The sequence below is a fragment of the Symphalangus syndactylus genome, chromosome 11 (genome assembly GCF_028878055.3).
Source record: "Symphalangus syndactylus isolate Jambi chromosome 11, NHGRI_mSymSyn1-v2.1_pri, whole genome shotgun sequence".
NCBI classification, from domain to species: Eukaryota; Metazoa; Chordata; class Mammalia; order Primates; family Hylobatidae; genus Symphalangus; species Symphalangus syndactylus.
Genome location: NC_072433.2, coordinates 42,414,033 through 42,435,908, shown reverse-complemented (window position 1 = coordinate 42,435,908; position 21,876 = coordinate 42,414,033). Strand labels below are relative to the sequence as shown.

The following is a 21,876-nucleotide window of genomic DNA, read 5'->3' as shown; positions in this document are numbered from 1 at the left end:
AAATAAAACAGCACAACGTCCCCACAGAGTGACAGGAGGCAGGAAAGGGGAAGTCTATGCCACCTGAGGAATAGCTTCATTGAACGGGTGATCTTTGAGCCGAACTCAGAAGGAGCCACCCCGTAAAGGTCTATAGGTAAAGATTTGCATGCACAGGAAACAGTGTGTGCAGAGACATGAGATGAGAATGAGCTTTGCAAATCTGAGGAACAGAAAGATTTGGAGGGAAGAATGTTGTGACTGAAGAGAGCCTGGTGTAAGCTGAGTCAACGCTCAGAGGTGGCATTTTACATAGAATATCATAGGCGATGAAAAAAATTGGGATTTTACGCTAAGCATAGTGAAAAGCATTTGGGAATTTTAATCAGGAGAATTGTGTGACCTAATTTATGTTTTTAAAAGATCACACGGGCTGGAAGGGGAAGAATGTACCATAAGGGCCAAAAGGGAAGAAAAGGTCCAAGCCAGAGATGATGATGGTTAGGGTGGGAAATTGAGGTGTGCCTCTGTGCATCAGCTCATCTGGCCAGCTCACACGTGGAGCACATTCCTGGGATCCCCAGAACTGGCCTTTTCTCTGCTTCTCCTGTGCTTTGATCACCAGTCCCTCTGCCCTGGAGTATCCTCCCTGAAACTGATCGGAATCCTGTCCACCCTTCAAGGCCCTGTTCACACGCTTCTTCCCAGTAACCTCCTCCTTCTGAATGGAATAAATCTCTCCACCTTCTTGGCCTGGTTCTCATGCTCCTTCCCTGCCTGGTGGCCCTTTGCTCTTCCCACCTTGTACTGGGGTTACTTATGTGCCTAAGTTCTAGTCTTTATCTTGTTGCCAGCAAGTTGAGTGACCATAGGCCAGTCTCTTTCTCTATCTGAGCCTCAGTTTCCCCATCTCTAAACAAGCAGGTTTTGAGTAGATCTTCTCTGGGATCCTTTTCAGGCTGTAACACTCTGTATTACATATCTCCTGCCCCGTTAGATTTAAGTATATTGAGTTTAGGCAGCTTATTTTCATTTTTATCATTCTGTCCAGGCTCTTACTGAGTAAATATTGACTATTATTATAATCTATGTAATCATGATTTACCAATAAGCATTCACTCTGAGCTCTAGATGATGTTTTATGTAGGTTGTAAAAAAGAAAAAAGGCAGAAATTTAAGAGTGTAGATTAGCATTCTGAGTTCCACTGCCTGCTTTGTTGAGTTGCTTCTCATGTATGGATTTGGGGTCCCTCCAGGATCTGATCATATGAATGACCACAGACTTGCTTAACTCTCCTTTTTGGATGGTGGGAACAGGCAGCTACATGATGCTAGTATCACTCTACCCAGATGTGTGCTGTTAAACTAACCTTGTCATTAGCTTGACTTGACAAGTGGCCTGGTGACTGTTTATTAATTATCTAGTCCTTTTTGTGTTGTTGTTACAGGCTGATTAAACTTGATGGGTTCTGGAGATGCCAAGGAAGAGAGGCAGCATCACCTACTTGCCTGGACTCCATATGGGCAGCTGATCATCTTGGACAGACTGCTGGATGCTGTACCCAGGATGGTCACTCCCAGACACCATAGAAAATGGTATGTGTCCTCCCTTCTCTCTGCAGGGATCTCTGTGGGTCATGGAATGGCTTTCTTCGGTTCAGTATTTCTTGGGCATCTGCCTGTCCCTGCCGGTCTCACAGATACAAGCCATGATCTCTGCTTTCAGGAGCTTTGGAGAGTGAGGGTATTGGCCTCTGCCTAGAGAACTCTGATCTCAACTTGACAAGTGCCTCCAAGACATATACCAAGTTCTGTGTCAACACAAAGATCCACATGATGAAATCAGAGAAGTCTTTTCTGAACAGGCAGCATAGAGAATGGCATTCCAGGGAGATGGAAGAGCACCTATAAATATGAACACGTAAAGAATGTTTCTGGCCAGGTATGGAGGCTCACACCTGTAATACCAACACTTTGGAAATCTGAGGCAGGAGGATCATTTGAGTTCAGGAGTTTGAGAATAGCCTGAGAAACATGGCGAGAACCCGCCTCTACAAAGAAATGCAAAACGTTAGCCAGGCTTGGTGGCGTGCCCCTGTAGTCCCAGCTACTTGGGAGGCTGAGATGGGAGAATCACCTGAATCCAGGAAGTTGAGGCTGCAGTAAGCCATGATAACACCACTGCACTCCACCCTGGATGACAGAGTAAGACCCTGTCTCAAAAAAAATAATAATCATAATAAAGTTTTATACAAAGCAAGGACTTCAGTGAACCTAGAAGTATGAGGTGTGTTAGGGATGGGAGAGAGGCAAGAAGACGTGAGTGATGCTCAGATTTGAAGCTCACCCAGTGGGCAGTGGAGACCCAGCTGAAATTTCTGGGCAGGGGGCTTTAAGGTGTGGGTGGCAATGCCAAAGAGAGTCCTGGGAGAGGCTGGGGCAGGAAGACATCCTGGGAAATTTCAGGTGAGAAAGAACCAGGGCACTGGGGTTAAAATGAAAGGGGATAATTTGGGAGCCATTTAAGGGAGGGCATAAGCAGGGCTTGTTGACCACTCCGATGAAAGAGAGAGAACTAAGTTTCAAGGTTGGGCAACTGGGTGAATCGAGATGCCAGCTGAGACAGTGATCCTGCAACTCTCTGCCCAAGACCCCCCATGGCTTCCCATAGGCTTAGAATAGAAGCCAAATTCCTCACTAAGTCCTCCCCATTCCATCCTGATGTGGTCCCTGCTTTCAGGCCTCATCTCCTGCCAACGTTCTCTGATTCATTACCTTCAACCAAGGCCTCTCCAGTCTGTTTCTCTACCAATCTGGCTTCTTGCCACCTTCCAGATATTGCACCTGTAGATTTCTCTGTGGCAAATGCTCTGCCCGATCTTCACATGACTGATTCCTTGTCATGATTCAAGTCTGTTCCAGTCATTTCTTCAAAGATGTTTTTCCTTCTCTGGCTCCCCCACCCCATCCAATGTGGCCCAATGCTCTCTACTTATCCCTTTATTTTCTGCATAATGCTTATCACTATCTGAAAGGATTGTTTCTTCTTATTATACACACACTTATTTCCTGTATTCCCATCTACAAGTTATGCTCCATGAGAAGGGTCAGTATGTTGTGCAACTCCAAGGACACTAATCACAAAGAACACAATGCAATTGCTGCCTCCTGCATTGTATAATCTGGTAATCTTGTCTGTAAGAGCAGGGACCTCTGCTGTACTGTTCACTTCCATGGCCCCTTGCCTAGAATGGTACATGGCACATAGAAAGGCACTAAGGAAATATTTACTGGATGAATAGGGAAGACAGGAAGTAACACAGCTTTTGAGTTTTGCAGGAACAAAAAAATACAATTGAATTTTGTTTTAGGCATGCTGAGTTTGAATCACCCAAACAACTTCCAGGTTGATATGTATAGGAAGAGACTGAAGATATGAAGTCCAAGAAAAGACATATCAACCTATACATGAAGGCCTGACCTTCAAAAACATTCTCAGAGACCTAGAATCTATTATTTCAAGTAGGAATGTAATTTTCATGGATGGGTGTTTATTTGTCACTTGTCTTAGGTGATTTTTCTTGACTCGTCCATCAGATATTCAATTACAGACTTCACTTGAAATTTCTGTTTGGGAAGTTATGAGACACATTCAAGTGCGTTTGTAGATTATTAGGGAAGTAAGAGATAGTTACGGTGCTTTATCCCGGGGTATAGAGACAGCAGTGACCCAGCTCTCTCACCCTCATTTTTTTAGTGATGACATCGCCAAAGTGAATCATAGATGGCCTAGACATTGGTCAAAAGAAAACTTTGTGTTTTTATGAGATGAAAATATATAATGCCACCATTTTTATATCCTTTGTCCTATGCCCACACAGACCCTGTTAATGAATCTTGGGTTTTTTTTTTTAATTAGCTCATAGGAGCCTACAATTCCTCAACACATGACTTCAGGCAGATACCACTAATCTGTCAGAGTTGGCACTGGGATTGAAACCTACTAGTTATACTTGTCACATAATAAGACTTTCTTCTAGTTTCTACTTAGCAAAGCACAGAAATATTAACAACATCAATGAAACTTCCTCTCTGGTGGGTCTTGCACCACTCAGCCTGTCTATCAACTGAGAAGACTCTTTTCTCTCAGAAATGGCTCAAGCATAGTCCTGCCTAAGAGTGGGAGAACAGACATGACAAGATCCTTTCCAATCCTGGGATCCATTGATACTAAATTAGACAGATAGGGAGAAGCAAGGACTGCAGACACAGAAATCAAGCATGAGTAGAGACTGGGAAAAGTTTACTCTCTCATTTCATAAATATTTATTGAGAATTTACTGTGGGCCGGACACTTCCAGGCATTGAGGATACGGCAGTGGGTGAGACAAGAACACAGGCCCAACACTGTATTCATGAAACATGATTTTTAGTTTTGGGAAAAATATGCATACATGCACATGTATATTATGTGTATGTGTATACATACATACGTACACGTATGTACATATATGTGTCTATGTATATACACATATAACAAGGCCATAATGCCAAGCAGGGATTATTGGCATAAAACTAGAAATAAGGTAGAGTGATGTAAGGGATGACAATATTAAATCAAGTGGTCAGGAGCCGGGTGCGGTGGCTCATGCCTGCAATCTCAACACTTCAGGAGGCTGAGGCAGGAGGATCGCTTGAGCCCACGAGTTTGAGACCAGTCTGGGCAACATAGTGAGATCTCATCTCTACAAAAATAAACTTGGGTCAATAAATCAATAAATCAGGTGGTCAGAGAAGGCCTCACAGAGGTGGCACTGAGTGAGATCTAAATGACAGAAAGAAATGAGCAGTGCAGGCTCTCGGTTCAGTACATCCCGGCAGGTGGAACAGCAAGCACAAAGGTCATGAGGCAGGATGGAGCTGCTGGGTCTGAAGAACTGGGGAGAAGCCAGTGTGGCCGCCAGGTTAGGCAAAGGAAAGTCGGTGATGTGGCAGGGGCCAGATGACTTGGAGCTTCATAGACCACAGTAAGGAGTTGGGGTGTGATTCTAACTGTGATAAGAAACTGTCAGAAGCTTTAGGCAATGCAGAAATAGGATTTTGTTTTTGTTTTTTAAGGATCTTCATGGCTGCTGTATGGAATGTTGATCACAAAAGAGCGAGGATGGAAGGGGAATGTCCAAGTGGGAGAGAAAAAGAACGTTTGCCATGGGAAAATGTTCCAAGTCTTTCAGACTGCTCTAACTGTATCCATACCAGGGAGGGGTGGCTGTGGTCCCACTGCCTGCCTGTGTGTTCTCACCACAGTTGCCTGTGTGTTCTGCTTTGTGTGTTTGGCTTCCAGGTCTGCTGCATTTAACTCTTTGTTGTCAGTCTAGTAGGTGGCTTCTTGTGATTTCTGGGAGTCTGGCTCCCCGTCCATATTTTATCTTGATTTTTTGCCAATCTTCTCTTATGGTTAATGTTAACATTAATGTGCTTATTTGCTGTGATAAATTGGGTCTTTTGCTTATATCAGTAGAAAAAGCCTTCAGGTCTCAAGTGGAATCACCCCATTACCCCAATTCTTTGTCCCCAGAGAGTTCAGTGATATTGTGTCCTCACCCAAATCTCATCTCGAATTTTAATCCCCACATGTTGAGGGGGGGAAGTGATTGGATTATGGGGGCGGTCTCCCCATGCTGTTCTCATGATAGTGAGTGAAGTCTCACAATATCTGATGGTTTTACAAAAGGTTTTTCTAGCACTCTCACATGCTCTTCTCTCTCCTGCCGCCATGTGAAGAAGGTTCTTGCTGCCCCTTCGCCTTCCATCATGATTGTAAGTTTCCTGAGGCCTCTCCAACCATGTGGAACTGAGTCAATTAAACCTGTTTTCTTTATAAATTACCCAGTCTTGGGTATTTATTTATAGCAGTGTGAAAATGGACTAATACATTCAGCAAGACTTGTTCAGTCTGAATAGTGTGTTTTTAGCTGTGAATGTGTGATAACAGTGGCTACTTTTTGTTTGGCACTGTACAAGTTGCCATAAAAATCTGTGCACATTTTGCAAGTATCATATCATTGGGTGCCCAGGTAGATGGAAAAGTTGTTAATATTATCCCATTTGACAGATGAAGAAACAGATTCAGAGAGGTTAGACAGATTTTTTTAGAAAAGCTTTCTATGTGATTATTTCTCTTAATTTTAAGCTTTTCTTCTTAAGTATTCAGATTTTTACAAATAATAATTTTTAAAATATTCATTATCTGTTAACTCCTGAGGACAGTTCTGTAGCATAAGTTACAAATTCCTCTGTGGGCTGTGTTTATATGGAGACCAATATTCTCCTTAAGTGCCTAAACGTTCTGCATAAATTTCCAAACACAGTGCACTCCCATATGTGCCATTCACTATGCTGAGAGCTGTAGGAAAGATATCAATGAATGAGCCTCCGCCCTTAAAGAACAAGCAACTGGTGGCAGGGAATTGGGATGGTTCTCCAACGGTCAAGACTGTCTGTTAATAGAAGCCCAACTCAAAGCAGTTTAGGAAAAATGGCAAAGTATTGGCTGATGTAACTGGAAGTCCTAGGGTGCCTCTGACAGCATGGCTGGATCCAAGGGGCTTAAATGATGTCAGCAGGACTCCTTTTTGCTCCTCCTCTTTCTCTAACTCTAGCATCTTCTATTCTATGTGCTGTCTTCATTTTCTGCTAGATTCTCTCCTTAGAGTGGAAAAGATACTCCTCACCAATGTCAAGCATATGTCACAGCTAGAAACCAGCTAGGAACACAGGTCACACTTTCCTTTCTTCCAAAAAGAGTATTCCAGGGAAATGCCAAGAATGATGGTAAATTCATCCAACACTAGTCACATGCCCATCCCTGAACCAAATACGTTATCCAGACACATAATAGACACTCAGTGATTGCAATGCCCTGTTGGAGTTAAGAAAATAGTAATGGTGCTTAAATAATATTAATATGTCCAGCATTGTATTTTACAAGCATCATGATATCGAGTGCTCATAACATTTTATGAGGTAGTAAATCAGTCACTTTAGGCTAAGTTATGCTTCTGTAACAAACATTCCCAAATGTCAGCGGCTTATAACAACAGACATTTATTTTTTGCTCACGTTAATGCTCATAACAGGTCAGCCTCAACTGTGCTCCGTGTTATCATCATCTGGAAATCCAGGCTGAAGGAGCAGCCCCTATCTGAGGATTGGGTGTCTCCTGGGAGGGGGGAAAGATAAGATGACAGAACCACGTGAGGCTCATAAAACTTCTCCTTGGAAGTGGCACATCTCACTTCCACCAACATTTCATTGGCAAAAGCAAAAAATATAGCCAAGTATGAAATCTAATAGGCAAGAGTGTATCATCTTGTCAAGAAGGAGAACAAAAGTATTGAAGAATAACATGATCTCCCAAAGGCAGGAAATGTGATTATCCCATGCGTTCATCTCCTAGGCCTGCCATAACAAATTACTGCAAACCAGCTGGCTCAGAGCAACAGCCGTTTATTCTTTCACTCTTCAGGAGTCAGAAATCAAGGTGTAGGGCCCTACTCTCTATAACTTTTTCTTTTGCCTTGTTCTGGCCTTCAGTGTTTGTTGGCAGGCCTTGGCATTGCTTGGCTTGCAGCTGCATCATTCCAGTCTCTGCCTCCATCATCACCTGACCTCCTCCCCTCTGCCTGTGTATTTTCTGGAAGTCTCTTCTCTGTATGTCTGTGTACAAAACTACCTCTCTTTTTTTTTGAGATGGAATTTTGCTCTGTTGCCCAGGCTGGGGTGCAGTGGCACGATCTTGGCTCACCGCAACCTCTGCCTCCTGGGTTCAAGCAATTCCCTGCCTCAGCCTCCTGAGTAGCTGGGATTACAGGCGCCCACCACCACACCCAGCTAATTTTTTGTATTTTTAGTAGAGAATGGGTTTCACTATCTTGGCCAGGCTGGTCTTGAACTCCTGACCTCGTGATCCACCTGCCTTGGCCTCCCAAAGTGCTGGGATTACAGGTGTGAGCCACCGCGCCCAGCCTAAACTACCTCTTTTTATAAGCATGTCATCACTGGGTTAAGATCTACCATAATGCAGCATGACCTCATCTTAACTTGATTTCATCCACAAAGACCCTACTTTCAAATAAGGTCACATTCACAGATAACTCATGTCAGGACTTGAACACGTCTTTTGGAGGAACACAATTTAACTTGCAACATCCCATTTTTAAAATGAGGAAACTGAATCACAAAGTAGCTGAATACTTTGCTTGTGAACACACAACTAACCAGTGTGGGGCGATGTTAGAATCACACCTAAGTGGCTTGACTCAGAGCCTGTGCTCCTAACCATTCAACTACGCTAGATAAAAATTTCAGGCAGGGTTCTGTGGCTCATGCCTGGAATCCCAGCACTTGCAGAGGCCAAGGCAGGTGGATCACTTGAGACCGGGAGTTCAAGACCAGCCTGGGCAACATAGTGAAACCCCGTCTTCACACACACAAACACACACACACACACACACACTAACCAGGAGTAGTGATACACCTTGGTAGTACCAGTTACTCAGGAGAGTGAGGTGGGAAGATCACCTGAGCTCGGGAGTTTGAGGCTGCAGTTAGCTATGATCTTCCCACTGCACCCTAGCCTGGGTGACAGAGCAAGAAGCTGTCTCAAAAAAAAAAAAAAAAAAGAAAGAAAAAAAAGAAAACAAAACAAAATTCAGAATCTTGGGTTCTTGTTTCAACTCTGCCTCTCACTAATTACAACCATGGGGAGGACCTCAGTTGTGATGTTTCTCAAATGGGCATGAATTACCGACCTTGTCTTTCAGGATTGCTCCAAGTTTAAAGCAACATGAAAGGCCAGAAAGCCCTTAGAAAAAGTACTGAGTTCTTCACACATGGAAGGCAATGTGGTGAGTCATGGTTCAACAATGAGCTACAGTCCTGAGATGTTTTCTACAGTTATTTCCACAAACCTACTGCTTCTGAAAGCAACAAATGGCGCTATTTGGTGAAGCAATCAAATTGGTCTCCAGCTTTCCTGCTCCAAGTTTTTCAGTAATAAGCATGAAACTGTAACATGCAGCAAAAGAGGCCGTTACATAAAAATATGTGTATTTTTAACTTTTTAAGGATGTGGGTGGAACCAAAGGGTTGAATGGTACCCAGATGAGGTGTGGGCAGGATGTGTTGAATAAAGCGGGGTTAGGATATCCCTAGATGTTTTGGTTATTAGAGCAAATAGACTTCTAGTCCTTTGTGATATACCCACTCTTTCGGAGGGCTCTTGGTATCCATCATATATGTTGATCAAAAAATCTATTGATGACGCTCCTCACTCTTAGATTACCCTTGCTCTTATACTTCCCCTGTACTCCCCCAAAGGGAACATTTTGCAATCATCTAACCTAAGAGATCTTCTTGTCCATCTACATTCATTCAGTTAGTGATGTTACTCATTGCTTTGGCTTCCGCAGTCACCTGAACATGAAACCCAAAAGCCAGAGGAAGTAAGCAGTGTCTAACTCAACAACAGCCATGGGCAGTATTCCACTGGCTTGAGTCTATTGATTCTTTTTGGTTTCTCCCCCTCATCACTAGCCCTTGTCTCTTGAACCTAAGTGTGGATGACGAAGTATGATGGGGATGTCGGTCTGACATTGAAGTATGCAACTCTGTGTGTTTTCCTCCTACATCCTCTCTCCCTAGCCAGGATTTAGTGGACTCTTTTGTCCACACCTCAGCTTCTTCTTTTATTATTGCTTCTTGAAAAATATAAAAGTTGTGGTTGAAAAATTAAAATAAGGCTAGATGTGGTGGTTCACACCTGTAATCCTCCATTTTTGGAGGCCGAAGTAGGAGGATCACTTGAGGCCAGGAGTTCGAGACCAGCCTGGCCACAGAGTGAGACCCTGTCTGTACAAAAAAAAAAATTTAAAAATTAACCAGGTGTGGTGGTGCATGCCTGTAATCTGAGCTACTCAGTAAATTGAGCTGGCAGGATCACTTGAGTGCAAGAGTTTGAGGCTGCAGTGAGCTATGATCATACAACTGCACTCCAGCCTGGGAAATAGAGAAAGACCTTGTCTCAAAAAAACAAAAAGCACAAACAAAACAAAGCAAAAAGTTAAAATCATACCCCACCCCATGATCCAGATATATCTCATGTTAAGGGTTTGCGTATATCCTTCTAGATCTTTGTCTGTGAACATACACACACATGTTTCTGGACATTACACCACATCCCCAGTCTCTTTTTTTTTTTTGAGACAGGGTCTCACTCTGTCGCCCAGGCCGGAGTGCAGTGGTACAATCACAACTCACTGCAGCCTTGACCTCCCATCTCAGCCTCCCAAGTAGCTAGGATCACAGGCGCATACCACCATGACCAGCCAATTTTTGTAGAGATTGAATTTCGCCATGTTGCCCAGGCTGATCTCAAACTCCTGGGCTCAGGCCATCTAGCCACCTCGGCCTCTCAAAGTTCTGGGATTACAGGTGTGAGACACCACGCCCGGACCCCAGCCTCTTTTCTCCATGTCTTCTTTCTTTCTTATTTTTGCTTTCTACTGTTCTTATTCTCCCCTTAACCCTTATGGCTTAGGCCTCTTAAATCAACCCATGAGGACAACACATTTACCTAACACCAGGGCTGCTGCATACAGTTGCGCACTGCACAACTCCAGGGGGTGCTGTACACTTAGAGTCCTTGTGACTGCCTCTTCTTGGCATTCCTCCAGAATAATATGTGGCAGTATTTGTCAGTCTTGCATGGAGCTTTTTATATATTTCAGTTTACAAACATTTTATTTGACCCTTATAGCAATCCTGGATGGTAGACCAAGCAAATAAAATGAGCTGTTTTCTCATGAGCCAGTGTGAAAGACTCATGTCGAACCAACCGTAAGGACTCATGGACATCTTGTGTGTCTCTTCTCAGACTGTTTTCCAATGGGGAAAAGGGTGGAGGGCACTCAGTCTCAAACTAGCCTTGAAATAAGCTGAAAAGACGTGACCAAATGTGACAAGAAGAACAAGAAGAGGTTGGTGAAAGAACCATCAAACTTCCCTAACGTGAAGACATCAAGATGCTGCACGGGGTGGGGTTTGTAAAAGGTGAGAGTAAAGACAAATATATGAATGAAGATATTTGGAGGGAATGGTTTAGGCCAGAACTTCTCTGCCTAGATAAGGAGGACATCTCACCCCTTAGGCTGAGGTTGTTGCTGAGAGACACAGTGGAGTGGTATTTCCATTTTTCTAACGCTCAGAATTCAGCCCTCCAATCCAGCCCACAAATAATCTTGCCTAATTTTTTCATGCAAATAGAAATCTTGCATTTTTTGTGAACCTTGAAATACATTTGGTTCTCAAGTTCGGGGGATCATGTTATATTTTGAAATAAAAATTGTAATTGGATTAGGCTCAATTGCAGTTGTAGTAAGACTGGCTTTGGGTATGGAATATGAATGAGGTCAGCTTAAAGGAAGTAATTCATTCCTCTAATGACAACATCTTGGTCTATGAAATGAAAAAAAGATCAAAGCTCATTCAAAAATAAATGGATTTAATGGAACAGTAGTTAAAGAAGTCTGGAGAATTCATTTTATTTTCATTGTATAATATCTGTTTCTCATAGAGTTGTCTTGTTCTTTAGTACTTTTTATTCTTATGACTGTGCATGGGTTTGATTAGCTTAATTAGAGTTAATGTCTTGGGAGCAGAATGTGGGACTGTGAAAGTTTGGGTTCCTGAAGACTTTGAAAAGAGAACTGTTGGCCTCGTTCTACATAAATTCAGAATCGAAAATGTCTGATGGTTATTATCATCTTAAAGCAATTGAAGCACTGCTAAAAATAAAAACCAGAAGGAGAAAAATTGAACCCGAATAAAAGAAATGGAGTTATCCCAGATTTGGATACAATTCTCGTGGCAAATTGAGCTTAAATCTGAAGTCTTAGGAAATAGAATGAATGCCAAAAAATTATTTTTCCCCTTGTGTGCTGTTAACAAGGGCAGTCTCTTCGTTTTCACAGTATTTCCTTCTATTTTCCTCCTGTTTTCTGTGGCTCCACTTTAGGTTAGGAGGGACTTTAGAGGGAAATACCACTTCAGATTAAAGTCTTGTCAGATCTCATTTATTAACTGGCATGAGATCTGGTGTCCAGGAGCGAGAAGGTCTCCTGAGGAAGCATTTGTTGTGGGCCTCTCTTGCAGGGACTGAGTTTGGAGCAGGACTTTCCAGGAACCGTCCTGTGTTAGGAGGACAGGAAGTTCCACAAAACTAGGACCCAAGAGAGGATTAAGTATTTTGATCCTAAAAAGAAAAGGGTTGAGGGATGAGGTGGGGAGGGAGATGTTCCAAAATGTTTTACTTTGAGCTGGGCATGATGGGGGGTGTCTGTAATCTCAACTACTTGGGAGGCTGAAGCAGGAGAATCACTTGAACCTGGGAGACGGAGGTTGCAGTGAGCCGAGATCACGCCACTGCACTCCAGCCTGGGTGACAAGAGTGAAACTCCATCTCAAATAAATAAATAAATAAATTAATAAATTAATTAAAATGTTTTACTTTGATAACCTGGCCTTTACATTCTTTGCATTATGTGGAATAAGCTTCAATCAATGGTAATATATGAAATAACATTGCTTTGGTCATACAATAAATATTTATAAGTTAAAAAAACATATATGTGTGTATTTGTTTGTATGCCCACAATATAGCATGCCTGTACTCGGGGCTGGACAAAAGTGGTGAATGGCACTTAACACATTGCTGCCTTTTTGGCAGTATTAGGGTGTCTGTGTGTGTGTGTGTGTGTGTGTGTGTGTGTGTGTGGTGAATGTGGTGAGTGTTAGAGAGACAGAGAATGAACGAATAAAAAACAATTTCTAATAGTGATCTGTGCTAGAAAGGAAATAAACCAGTTAATAATATATAGTTGGACTGTTCTTTCCATACCTTTTAATAACATGTTTAGCATTTGAAAAATTAACGTTTAAGTAACTTTATAGATTTTTTTCTTATCAATAATTATTAATTACCATCAACTATAATATACATTGATAGAATATTTGAGCAACTGGAAATTTTTATTTCATGCCACTTCAAATATTTCTTTACAGTATCTATTGCTTTTCATGACATTTCTGAACCAAAGAGGCTTTTATATTTTTCAGTGTCCTTTTAGTGTTAGATTTTTTTTCACCCGTTAATTCCTTGAAAATGGAGCGATCCATGTAGAGTCCATTCATTTGGTTATTCAGCGCACACTAATTCATACCTTCTCTGTGCTAGGCTGGGTGATGTGGTCTGTCTCCAGAGTTTGTGTGACAGCCTCTATTAATCATGATGTAATTCCAGAACACTATTATTTCACTCAGCCTGGAGATGATAGACAATTTACTAATTTTTACAATTAATTTTCCTATCCAAATCCTTTTTCCAGACCAGATTGAAAGTTAGCATTTAGTCCAGCCCAGGCTAAGTTCCTGCCAGTTCCTCTTCATGGAGCTTTTGACCATTTGTTTTTTGCTCCAGTCACGGGTACCTGTAGAAAGGTGTGGACGGGGAAAGCCCTTCAGAAATACAGGAGCCCTGACATCTCCTTGTCCCTGGAGAGGATGCCTCAGGGGAGGAAAGCATTTAGTAAATGACAAATGATAATAACCTCTTGGAAAGAAAGTTAGGGTGGACGGAGACTTTAAATATATGCCTGGGGGAAAATTTTGAAATCTTTTAATGCAAAGAAGAAAATATTTCCAGCAATAAAATGTAAAATATAATGAAAAAGTCTAGAAGAAGCCCTTCCCTGCATAGTGTTCTGCCATTTACAGACCTTCTTCTGAGAGGAGAATATGCTACCTTATCTCAGAGGAGCTGCTTTAGGTACTGAGATGGGGAGCCAGGGTTGGGGGGTACATGGACACTCTCTCTTCCCTCCCCGCTAGCTTTACTGAGGCATAACTGACAAATAAAAATTGTATATATTTAAGGTATACAATATGATGTGTTGATATATATGTATATATATACGTTGTGAAATGATTACTACACTCAAGCTAATTAACGTATTTATCACATTATAGAGTTACCGTGTGTGTGTGTGTGTGTGTGTGTGTGTGTGTGTGTCTGTGTGTGTCTGTGTGTGTGTTTGAGAGAGAGAGAGAGAGATGGGACTACTTAAGGTTTGCTCTCTTAGCTAATTTCAAGTATACAATACAACATTATCAACTATATTCACCACATTATACATTAGGTCTCTGGAACATATTCATCTTATAACTGAAAGTTTGTGCTCTTTGACCATTTTCCTCACTCCCCATTTTCCTCACCCCCCAAACCCCTGGTTACCACCCTTCTCTTTTAAAGCCAGGCATTGGTGGAATTTTATTAGGATCTTGAATTGTCTAATGTATCCCAAAGAATGTTAAGTTCCAGTGATTCATACAGGTACTTATTGTCAGTTTTTTGTCTTTACAGTGTTTGTTAGGAGTCTGTTGTCTATCTCGATGTAACAAATTACACCAAAATATTGTGTCTTCATGCAGCAAACATTTATAACCTCACAATTGTGAGGTGGGGGTGCCAAGAATCTGGACACACCTGAGCTTGTGTCTCTGCATCAGGGTCTCAAAGTGGGACTGGGGGGAAATCCCCATAGGCAGGTCCCGGTCCTTGCTGGCTGTTGATAGGGCTTTGGGATGTGAGCCTGACAACATGGAGCTACTGACAACATGGTAACTTGCTTCTTCTAGAGCAAGAGCTTTGAGAGAGAGAGTGTGAGAGAGACAGAGATAGATAGAGAGAAAAAGACCCAGAAAGAGACGTGAGAGCCTGATTCTTTTTGTAACCCAATCTAAGTAACATCTCATCACTTTTGCTGTGTTTGTGTTCTTTCCTTTGGAAATGAATCACTAGATTCAGGCCTCACCCAAGGGCAGAGGATTATACAGTAACAGGAGACCAGGTTCGTTGGGGGCCCTTTTAGAGGCTGCATACCACAAAGTTTTGACTTTTCCTCTCTCTTTAGATATTTACTGCCCAGCTCATAACAAATACGATAATGACCTTGGAGTTGGTGATGATGGTGGTGGGGAGGTATCATTTTCTCAGAAAAGCCTTCGCTAGTTATACCCTATGGCTAGAGTTTGTCTCTTCTATGATAACTTGCACATCTCTATAAAACTAAACTTGTGTTGTCCATTTTCTGTTTGTGTGAATCTACACACTGGAATAGGGTAGGCTTATTTAACCCTGCTTTCTCAATATTTCCACACTCTTTGGTATGCAGTCGATGTTTAATCATAATTTGCTGAATTGAATGAAATGGTGAATGAATTGTTAAATATGTAGAGAAAAAGGTCACGCTTTTTCACCTTCATGAACTTATAAACAACATCCCCTTTTAATAACTTTAACACCTCACACATCCTTTCTTTCACCTCCATTAGAATCTTCCTGGTTAGCAGGGAGGATGTCTCATTTCTCCATCAGTTAAGGGTATTTTCATAGTGTTTCTTTGTGTGTCTTCTAGGAAAACAAAAATCTTTCCTGCCTCTAGTATACAATTACAGCAATAAATATTCCCTTAAATATCCACTTCCCTGATTCTGATATGCGCCCATCTCCCAGGGGGTGGTACCTTTCCTCCCCCAATTTCAGAATTATTGCTCCAGTTAATCTCTGAACCCTTTTACAACTCAAAATTCTGCAAGCCAATTCGTTGCCAACATTTGGTCAGGAGATGAGTGGAGATGAGAGGGATTTAAAAAATATATCGGGCAGCTTTGTTCTTAAGCTGGTATTGGTGCCATTATGGATCTGGAGAGGTTTTGTGGTCAGATTTTGATTATTTGCTAGTTTTGGCAACTGTTGAGATGTTAGATCTCATATTGTTTCTATCATATTTTATAGTTTCTTGTTTAACTCTTTGCTGAACGTTTTAGACACACATCAAGACTCTCAAGCTTGATTTAAAACAGAATTGGCAATTGTGCCTCTCTTTTTACTTCAGGCTCTCCTGGCAGGACCTGACTCCAGGTTGTTGGGCAATGTTAAATCCCCATGCTGTGTTAGGGGACGATAGCGCACTGAGTGGCCATCGTGATCTCAAACACAGGAAAAGACTTTACTGCATTTAAAGAAGGTAGTGCATTTAAAGAAGATTGGAATCCCCACAAGCGGGACCAATCAATCTGTATTGGCTTTATAAATTTATTCTTATTCGACACTTTGATACTTCTCTTTGAAATGCCCGACCCTACATGTTTCTTTTTAAATTATTACAGATTTCCCAAGATTGTTTACCATTCTGCATTATGCCCTCCTTTGATATTGTCCTCTGGTCAAAGAAACTCCATAACCCTCTCACCCCTGATGCTTCCCACCAACATTGAGTTCAGTCTATGCATTTTAAAACTCCATCTTCAGGAACTTTTGAGGAAACCCTCACCTCCCCACACCCTCACTCCAAACAATAGTGCATTGGAGGTCATTTCAAATACAGTTCATTGAGACTGTGGAAATGGACGAAAACTTCTGTGTGTTTGCCCTTAAAAAGAGAGGCTGCTTGCCTGGTTGAGTCTTTGACAACAGGCTGTTTTTCCTACCAGCTCTTAACTGTGGGCACATACTGACATTTTTATAGCCATATATTACATGATTGGTTTTTCAGTTCATAGCTTAAAATCATAGTGATAAGAATATGACCTCCAAGCATTGGAAAATCAACTCCAGGTCCTGAATTCTCTGCATGCGAATGCTCTAAGTCACATGAGCAGAGTGCCATGTTAGGTACATTACATAAACCATGTAGACTCTAGGTTAAATGGTTCCGGATTTTGTAATGTGAAAAGACCTCTGGTGACACAGCCAGAAATGTAGGTAATAGGTGTCACTTGACTATTATTGCTATATGCCTAAGAGCTGTTTGGAGGTAATCGTGGTAGATATTAGCTTATTAGTTGCCACAGCAGCAAACATTCTCTCTATCCTTCTTCGCACCATCCCTTGCACAAGTTAAGGTAGTACGATTTGCTTAACAGAGAAAAACCAATAGCTCAGCAGCTTGACATCACAGAGATTTCTTGCTTGGGTAAAATCCAATTGGAGGTGGAAGTTGAAGGGAGGCTTTGCTCCAGGCAGTCATTCAGGGATTGAAGTTATTCCATCTGTGATTCTATTCTCCACTAGGGTTTTAGAATCTTTTACATCTATCCAGTGAATGGGGAAAAAGACAGTGCAAAGAATTTTGTGGGAGATTTTCATGGGTCAGGGCAAGAAGTAGCCAACATTCACTAGCCATAACTCAATCACATGGCCCAAAGAGGTTAGGAAATGCGGTCTTGCTGTATATAAGTCTAGAATGAAGAAGCCCAGTGCTGTCCTTAGACCTGACACAAAGGGCCTCTGGCCGGTGCCCCCAGCTTGAGAGAGTTCTACATATCACAAACATATGCATAAGAAAACACTTATGACAGAATACATAGCTGCCTCTATCATGTGGATCTGGTGCTTAGCCCTGGCACAGCACGACTTATAACCCAAACATCTGCTTCTGTGGCTAACACAGTTCAGGCCCCAGGGAAGTGCTTCTCCACCTCCCCAGCCATGTTTCCTCAAAACAACATGCAGATGGGCCTGAATGCCAGGAAGATCTGAGGGTGTCCCACTGTTGAAGTCAGAGAAAGACGTGCTGTGGACAGCAGGAAGAACTCAACGATGGAAGCTTTTAGGTAACATAAAAGACAAATTGCACACATCTTCTTCCCAGATAGGAAGGATGTGGTAGGTTTTGGCATAACAAAATATTATTCCCAGGAGTAAGGAGAACCCCTTCCCTGCTTCTCTTTGTGCTCTCCTGGGTGACATCAGAGGGACTCACAGGCAGCTTCACCCTTATTCTTCAATGTGTTGTCACTATGAAGGCATTTTTCAAGGTAGAAGTGGGGTTGCCAGATTAAACAACTAAAAATTTAGGAAGTCTTTTTAATCTGGCAACCCAGGGCAGGTAGAACATATTTTATTAAACTGTTTGTTAGTTTGATTGATGACTTAAAAATCTTTATACATATGGAAGGTGGGCCTCTATTTATACTCTTTCCTGGGGTCCTCACATATTTAGGGATGAGCCTGGGCCCAAGTTTTGTTTGGGAGCTTCACAACTTAGATGCTATCACTTCCTTTCCTGGCTCTGGGAGTGGATCAAGTGACAATGCTAAACAAACCAGCACAGCCAACCTCCTAGTCCAGAGGTTCACGCGTGAATAAGCTGATCTGACATAAGTGATTCTTTGGACTTTTTCCTGGGAATTAAGGACAAAGTTGTTCCTGGTTTTGCTGCTGGCTTTGATTAAGGAACGCATGGACTAAGGAGGTGCCAGCAGCCATTTTAAACCACAAGAGGAGCCACTTGCAAAGACTCCCTGTGACCCAACTTTAGTCAAGCTCCTCTGAGCTCTCTTTTCACTTAGGCCTTGACCTTGACCCCTGGCTTGTCTTTGGCCTGCCTGGCTGAATTTTGGTAAGAATCCTGCTAAATTACTTCCCACCCTTGATATGGCATCACCCTTGATATCAAGTTTCTCAACCTTCACTTTCAATGTATAAATCTCTGGCCTGCCATTAGCAAGAATCTTGTTAGGCCAGTTTAGCAAGAATCCCCTAACCCTGCTGCCTCTCCTCTTAGCAATTTCCAATCCACTGACACCCTCATCCTGTTCCTTGGCTATAAATCTCCACTTGTCCTTGTTGTACCCAAATTTGAGCCTGATCTCTCCCCACTACTGCAATACTCGTGAATAAAGTCTTCTTTACTCCTTTAACTAGTTTTGCAATAATTTTTGTTTTTCTTTCCCACCATCCTTAGGATTAAACTGACACCCAAGAAAGTAGAATGGAAAAAAAACAGAAACTAAGTTCTTGAAGCTAAGATTGAGCTGGCAAATCAAATCACACATGAACCCAGTCTCAAATATGGACTCTTTGTTACAAAGCCAGAAAATGTTTTTATTGATAAAGCAAATTTGAATTATGTATTATGATATTTACCACTGAAAGATTCCTGACAATGGGAATGATTAGGTAAAGATATATACAGAGGATTTATAAACACAGCACCCCACAGAGTGCAAAGAGGGCTTGATAAAAAGAGAAGCGAGATTCCAAGAAGAGTTCTCACAGGGAGACTGTTATGCCTGCAAAACGAAAAAGTAAGGTAGGTGATCTCCGCTGAACAACTTCAGCACAAAAGAGTCATGGCTGAGGGAGTGGTGATAGTAATCACTATCCAATGTGTATTGAGAGCTGATTGTGCATTATATACTGTTCTAAACATGCTCCATGTGTTATCTTATTCTCTCAATAACACAATGTAGCACTTATTACTATCTTGGCTTCAAAGAGGAGAAGACTGAGACACAGAAGGGCTAAGTAACTTTCTCAGCATCACACAGCTAGACAGCAGTGGAGCTGAGATTTGAACCCAAGTAGTCGGAGCCCAGAGCACACACTTTTAGTCATCACATTATTCTAAGAGAGGTCAGCTATGAGGCTGGTCTTGAAAATAGGATATGGCACGAATGGAAAAAAAGATGGACATAATTTCTTCCGAACATCAGGCATCTTTAAAGGCCAGTGATGGTTAACTTCTCCAGAAAATGTTCTCAGACCACAACTGCCCCAAAGGACCTACGTTTCCTGGACTCTTTTCCTTTGTAGTGCCGTCACGGCTCTCCCACCTGTGGGCAGGATTAATCGCTGTGTATATGTCTCTAATGTCCTAGGAGGGTAGAGGCTCTGTCCATGACTTTCCTGACAGCCCTGAGCACAATGTCAAGGCAAAGTTAGGGATTCCATCACTATTTAACAGAGTGAAAATGGGCCACATCAGTGACTGCTCAGCTGGAGAGAAAAGATGCTACTGAACAGTAGGAAGATGAGCTTGGGGCAGCAGGCAGGAGCCCAGAAAGCCAGCAACTGTAGCTTTTATATTCTGTGACTGGCTCTGTAAAATGGTACAACAGCTATGGAAAACAGTTTGGCAGTTTCTTAAAAACTTAAGGGTACAGCTATCATATGCTCCAGCCATCTCCCTTCTAAGTATTTGTCTGAGAGAACTGGATCCCTATGTTAAAACAATCCCTTGTTCATAAATTGTCATAGAAGCTTTATTTGTAATAGGTTAAAAAAAAAAAACTGGAAGTAACCCGAACCTTCATGAGCTGGCAAACCAATAAATCAATTGTATACCCATACAATGGAATACTTCTAAGAAATGAGAAAACAACAATAGCAGTGAAACTATTGATACATAAGGGAATATGGATAAATCTCAAAATAGTTATGCTGAGTGAAAGAAGCCAGATATAAATGAGTGTATAATGTATGATTCATTTATATAAAATTCTGGGAAATACACACTTATCCACAGGGGCAGAATGCAGAAATCCTAGGCTGCCTGGGATTTGCAGGAGGGAAAGGAGTTGGAAGGAGTAATCACAAAGGAGTCAAAATAAATTTTGGTGGTGATTATCTTGATTCATGGTTGCCTGGATGTGTAACATACATCACAATTTACTAAGCTGTGTACTTTGCATCCTTGCAGTTTACTGTGTGCAGGTATACCTCAATGTAGCTGGGGGGAAATAATGATTCTGGGAGTAGCCTACAACAGCAGTCCCCCTTTTTGGCACCAGGGACCAGTTTTGTGGAAGACAATTTTTCCATGGACCTGGAGGTGGGGGGAATGGTTTTGGGATGATTCCAGTGCATTACATTTATTGTGCATTTTATTTCTATCATTATTATATTATAATATGTAATGAAATAATTATACAACTCACCATAATGTAGAATCAGTGGGAGCCCTGAGCTTGTTTTCCTGCAACTCGATGGTCCCTGGGTATGATGGGAGACAGTGACAGATCATCAGGCATTAGATTCTCATAAGGAGTGTACAGCCTAGATCCCTTGCATGCACAGTTCACAATAAGGTTCGCACTCCTCTGAGAATCTAATGCCTGCTGATCTGACAGGAGGTGGGGCTCAGGTGGTAATGAGAGTGATGGGGAGTGGCTGTAAATACAGATGAAGCTTCACGCACTCGCCTGCCACTCACCTCCTGCTGGGTGGCCTACTTCCTAACAGGCCACAGACTGGTACTTTGTGGAGGCTTGTGGGGAGGGTGGGGACCCCCGGCCTAGAGCATGGATCAGCAAGGCTCAAAAGTGGCTATAAGGACACACTTTTGAAGAGCCATGCAGTATGCAAGTGACAATGACAGCTTAGACAAGAATTCAGGGGAGCGGGCAGACTTGAGAGAAGTTTGGAAGGCAGAATCAACAGGAGAAATCAAGGATGGCTAGAAGTGTTTTGGCTCAGGTGTCCGGGTGGATGGGGCACAATTTAGAGAGAGATTGGAGAGAAGCAGGTTGAGGGAGTGGGGAGGTAATGAGCTCATTTCTTGGGGGATTGAATTGAGGAGCCTATGGAACACCCACAAATAAGCAATTTAATACCATACTAAAAAAATAATTTGAGACCAGGGACCACATATTTTGGTTTATGCCTATATATTATGCCCAGTGAAATAATATGCCTGTAATGACTTTTTAAAAAATTCTCAATAAATGGGTAAGAAACTATGAGGTGTGTTTCTGATCGTTTCTTACTGGCTGTAATTCATGAGTCTTTTTGGTTTTATCTGTTGCTTGTTGCCTATTCTATTCTAAATACAGATATAGATACAGATGCAGATATCCTTTTTTTTGGGTCTGATTTCTCTGAAATTTTTTTTGTTGGTAGAAATGGGGGTCTTGCTATTTTGCCCAGGCTGGTTTCAAACTCCTTACTGCAAGCAATCCTCCCACCTCAGCCTCCCAAAGTGTTGGGATTACAGG

At 42.0% G+C, this 21,876-nt stretch overlaps 1 long non-coding RNA gene across 3 annotated transcripts in view; it reads left to right on the top strand.

Moving 5' to 3' along the window:
* Positions 1–11,160, top strand: part of LOC129457750 (uncharacterized) — a 220,490-nt gene extending 209,330 nt beyond the window's left edge. For 2 of the 3 annotated variants that reach the window (XR_008649360.2, XR_010114414.1), the window contains exons 3-6: positions 1,428–1,575; positions 1,706–1,921; positions 8,805–8,888; positions 10,916–11,160. This is a non-coding gene — a long non-coding RNA (uncharacterized lncRNA). Of the gene's footprint in view, positions 1–1,427; positions 1,576–1,705; positions 1,922–8,804; positions 9,175–10,915 lie in introns of those variants that run through there. The other variant, XR_010114413.1, reaches the window with a different exon arrangement.
* Positions 11,161–21,876: the final 10,716 nt, after the last annotated feature.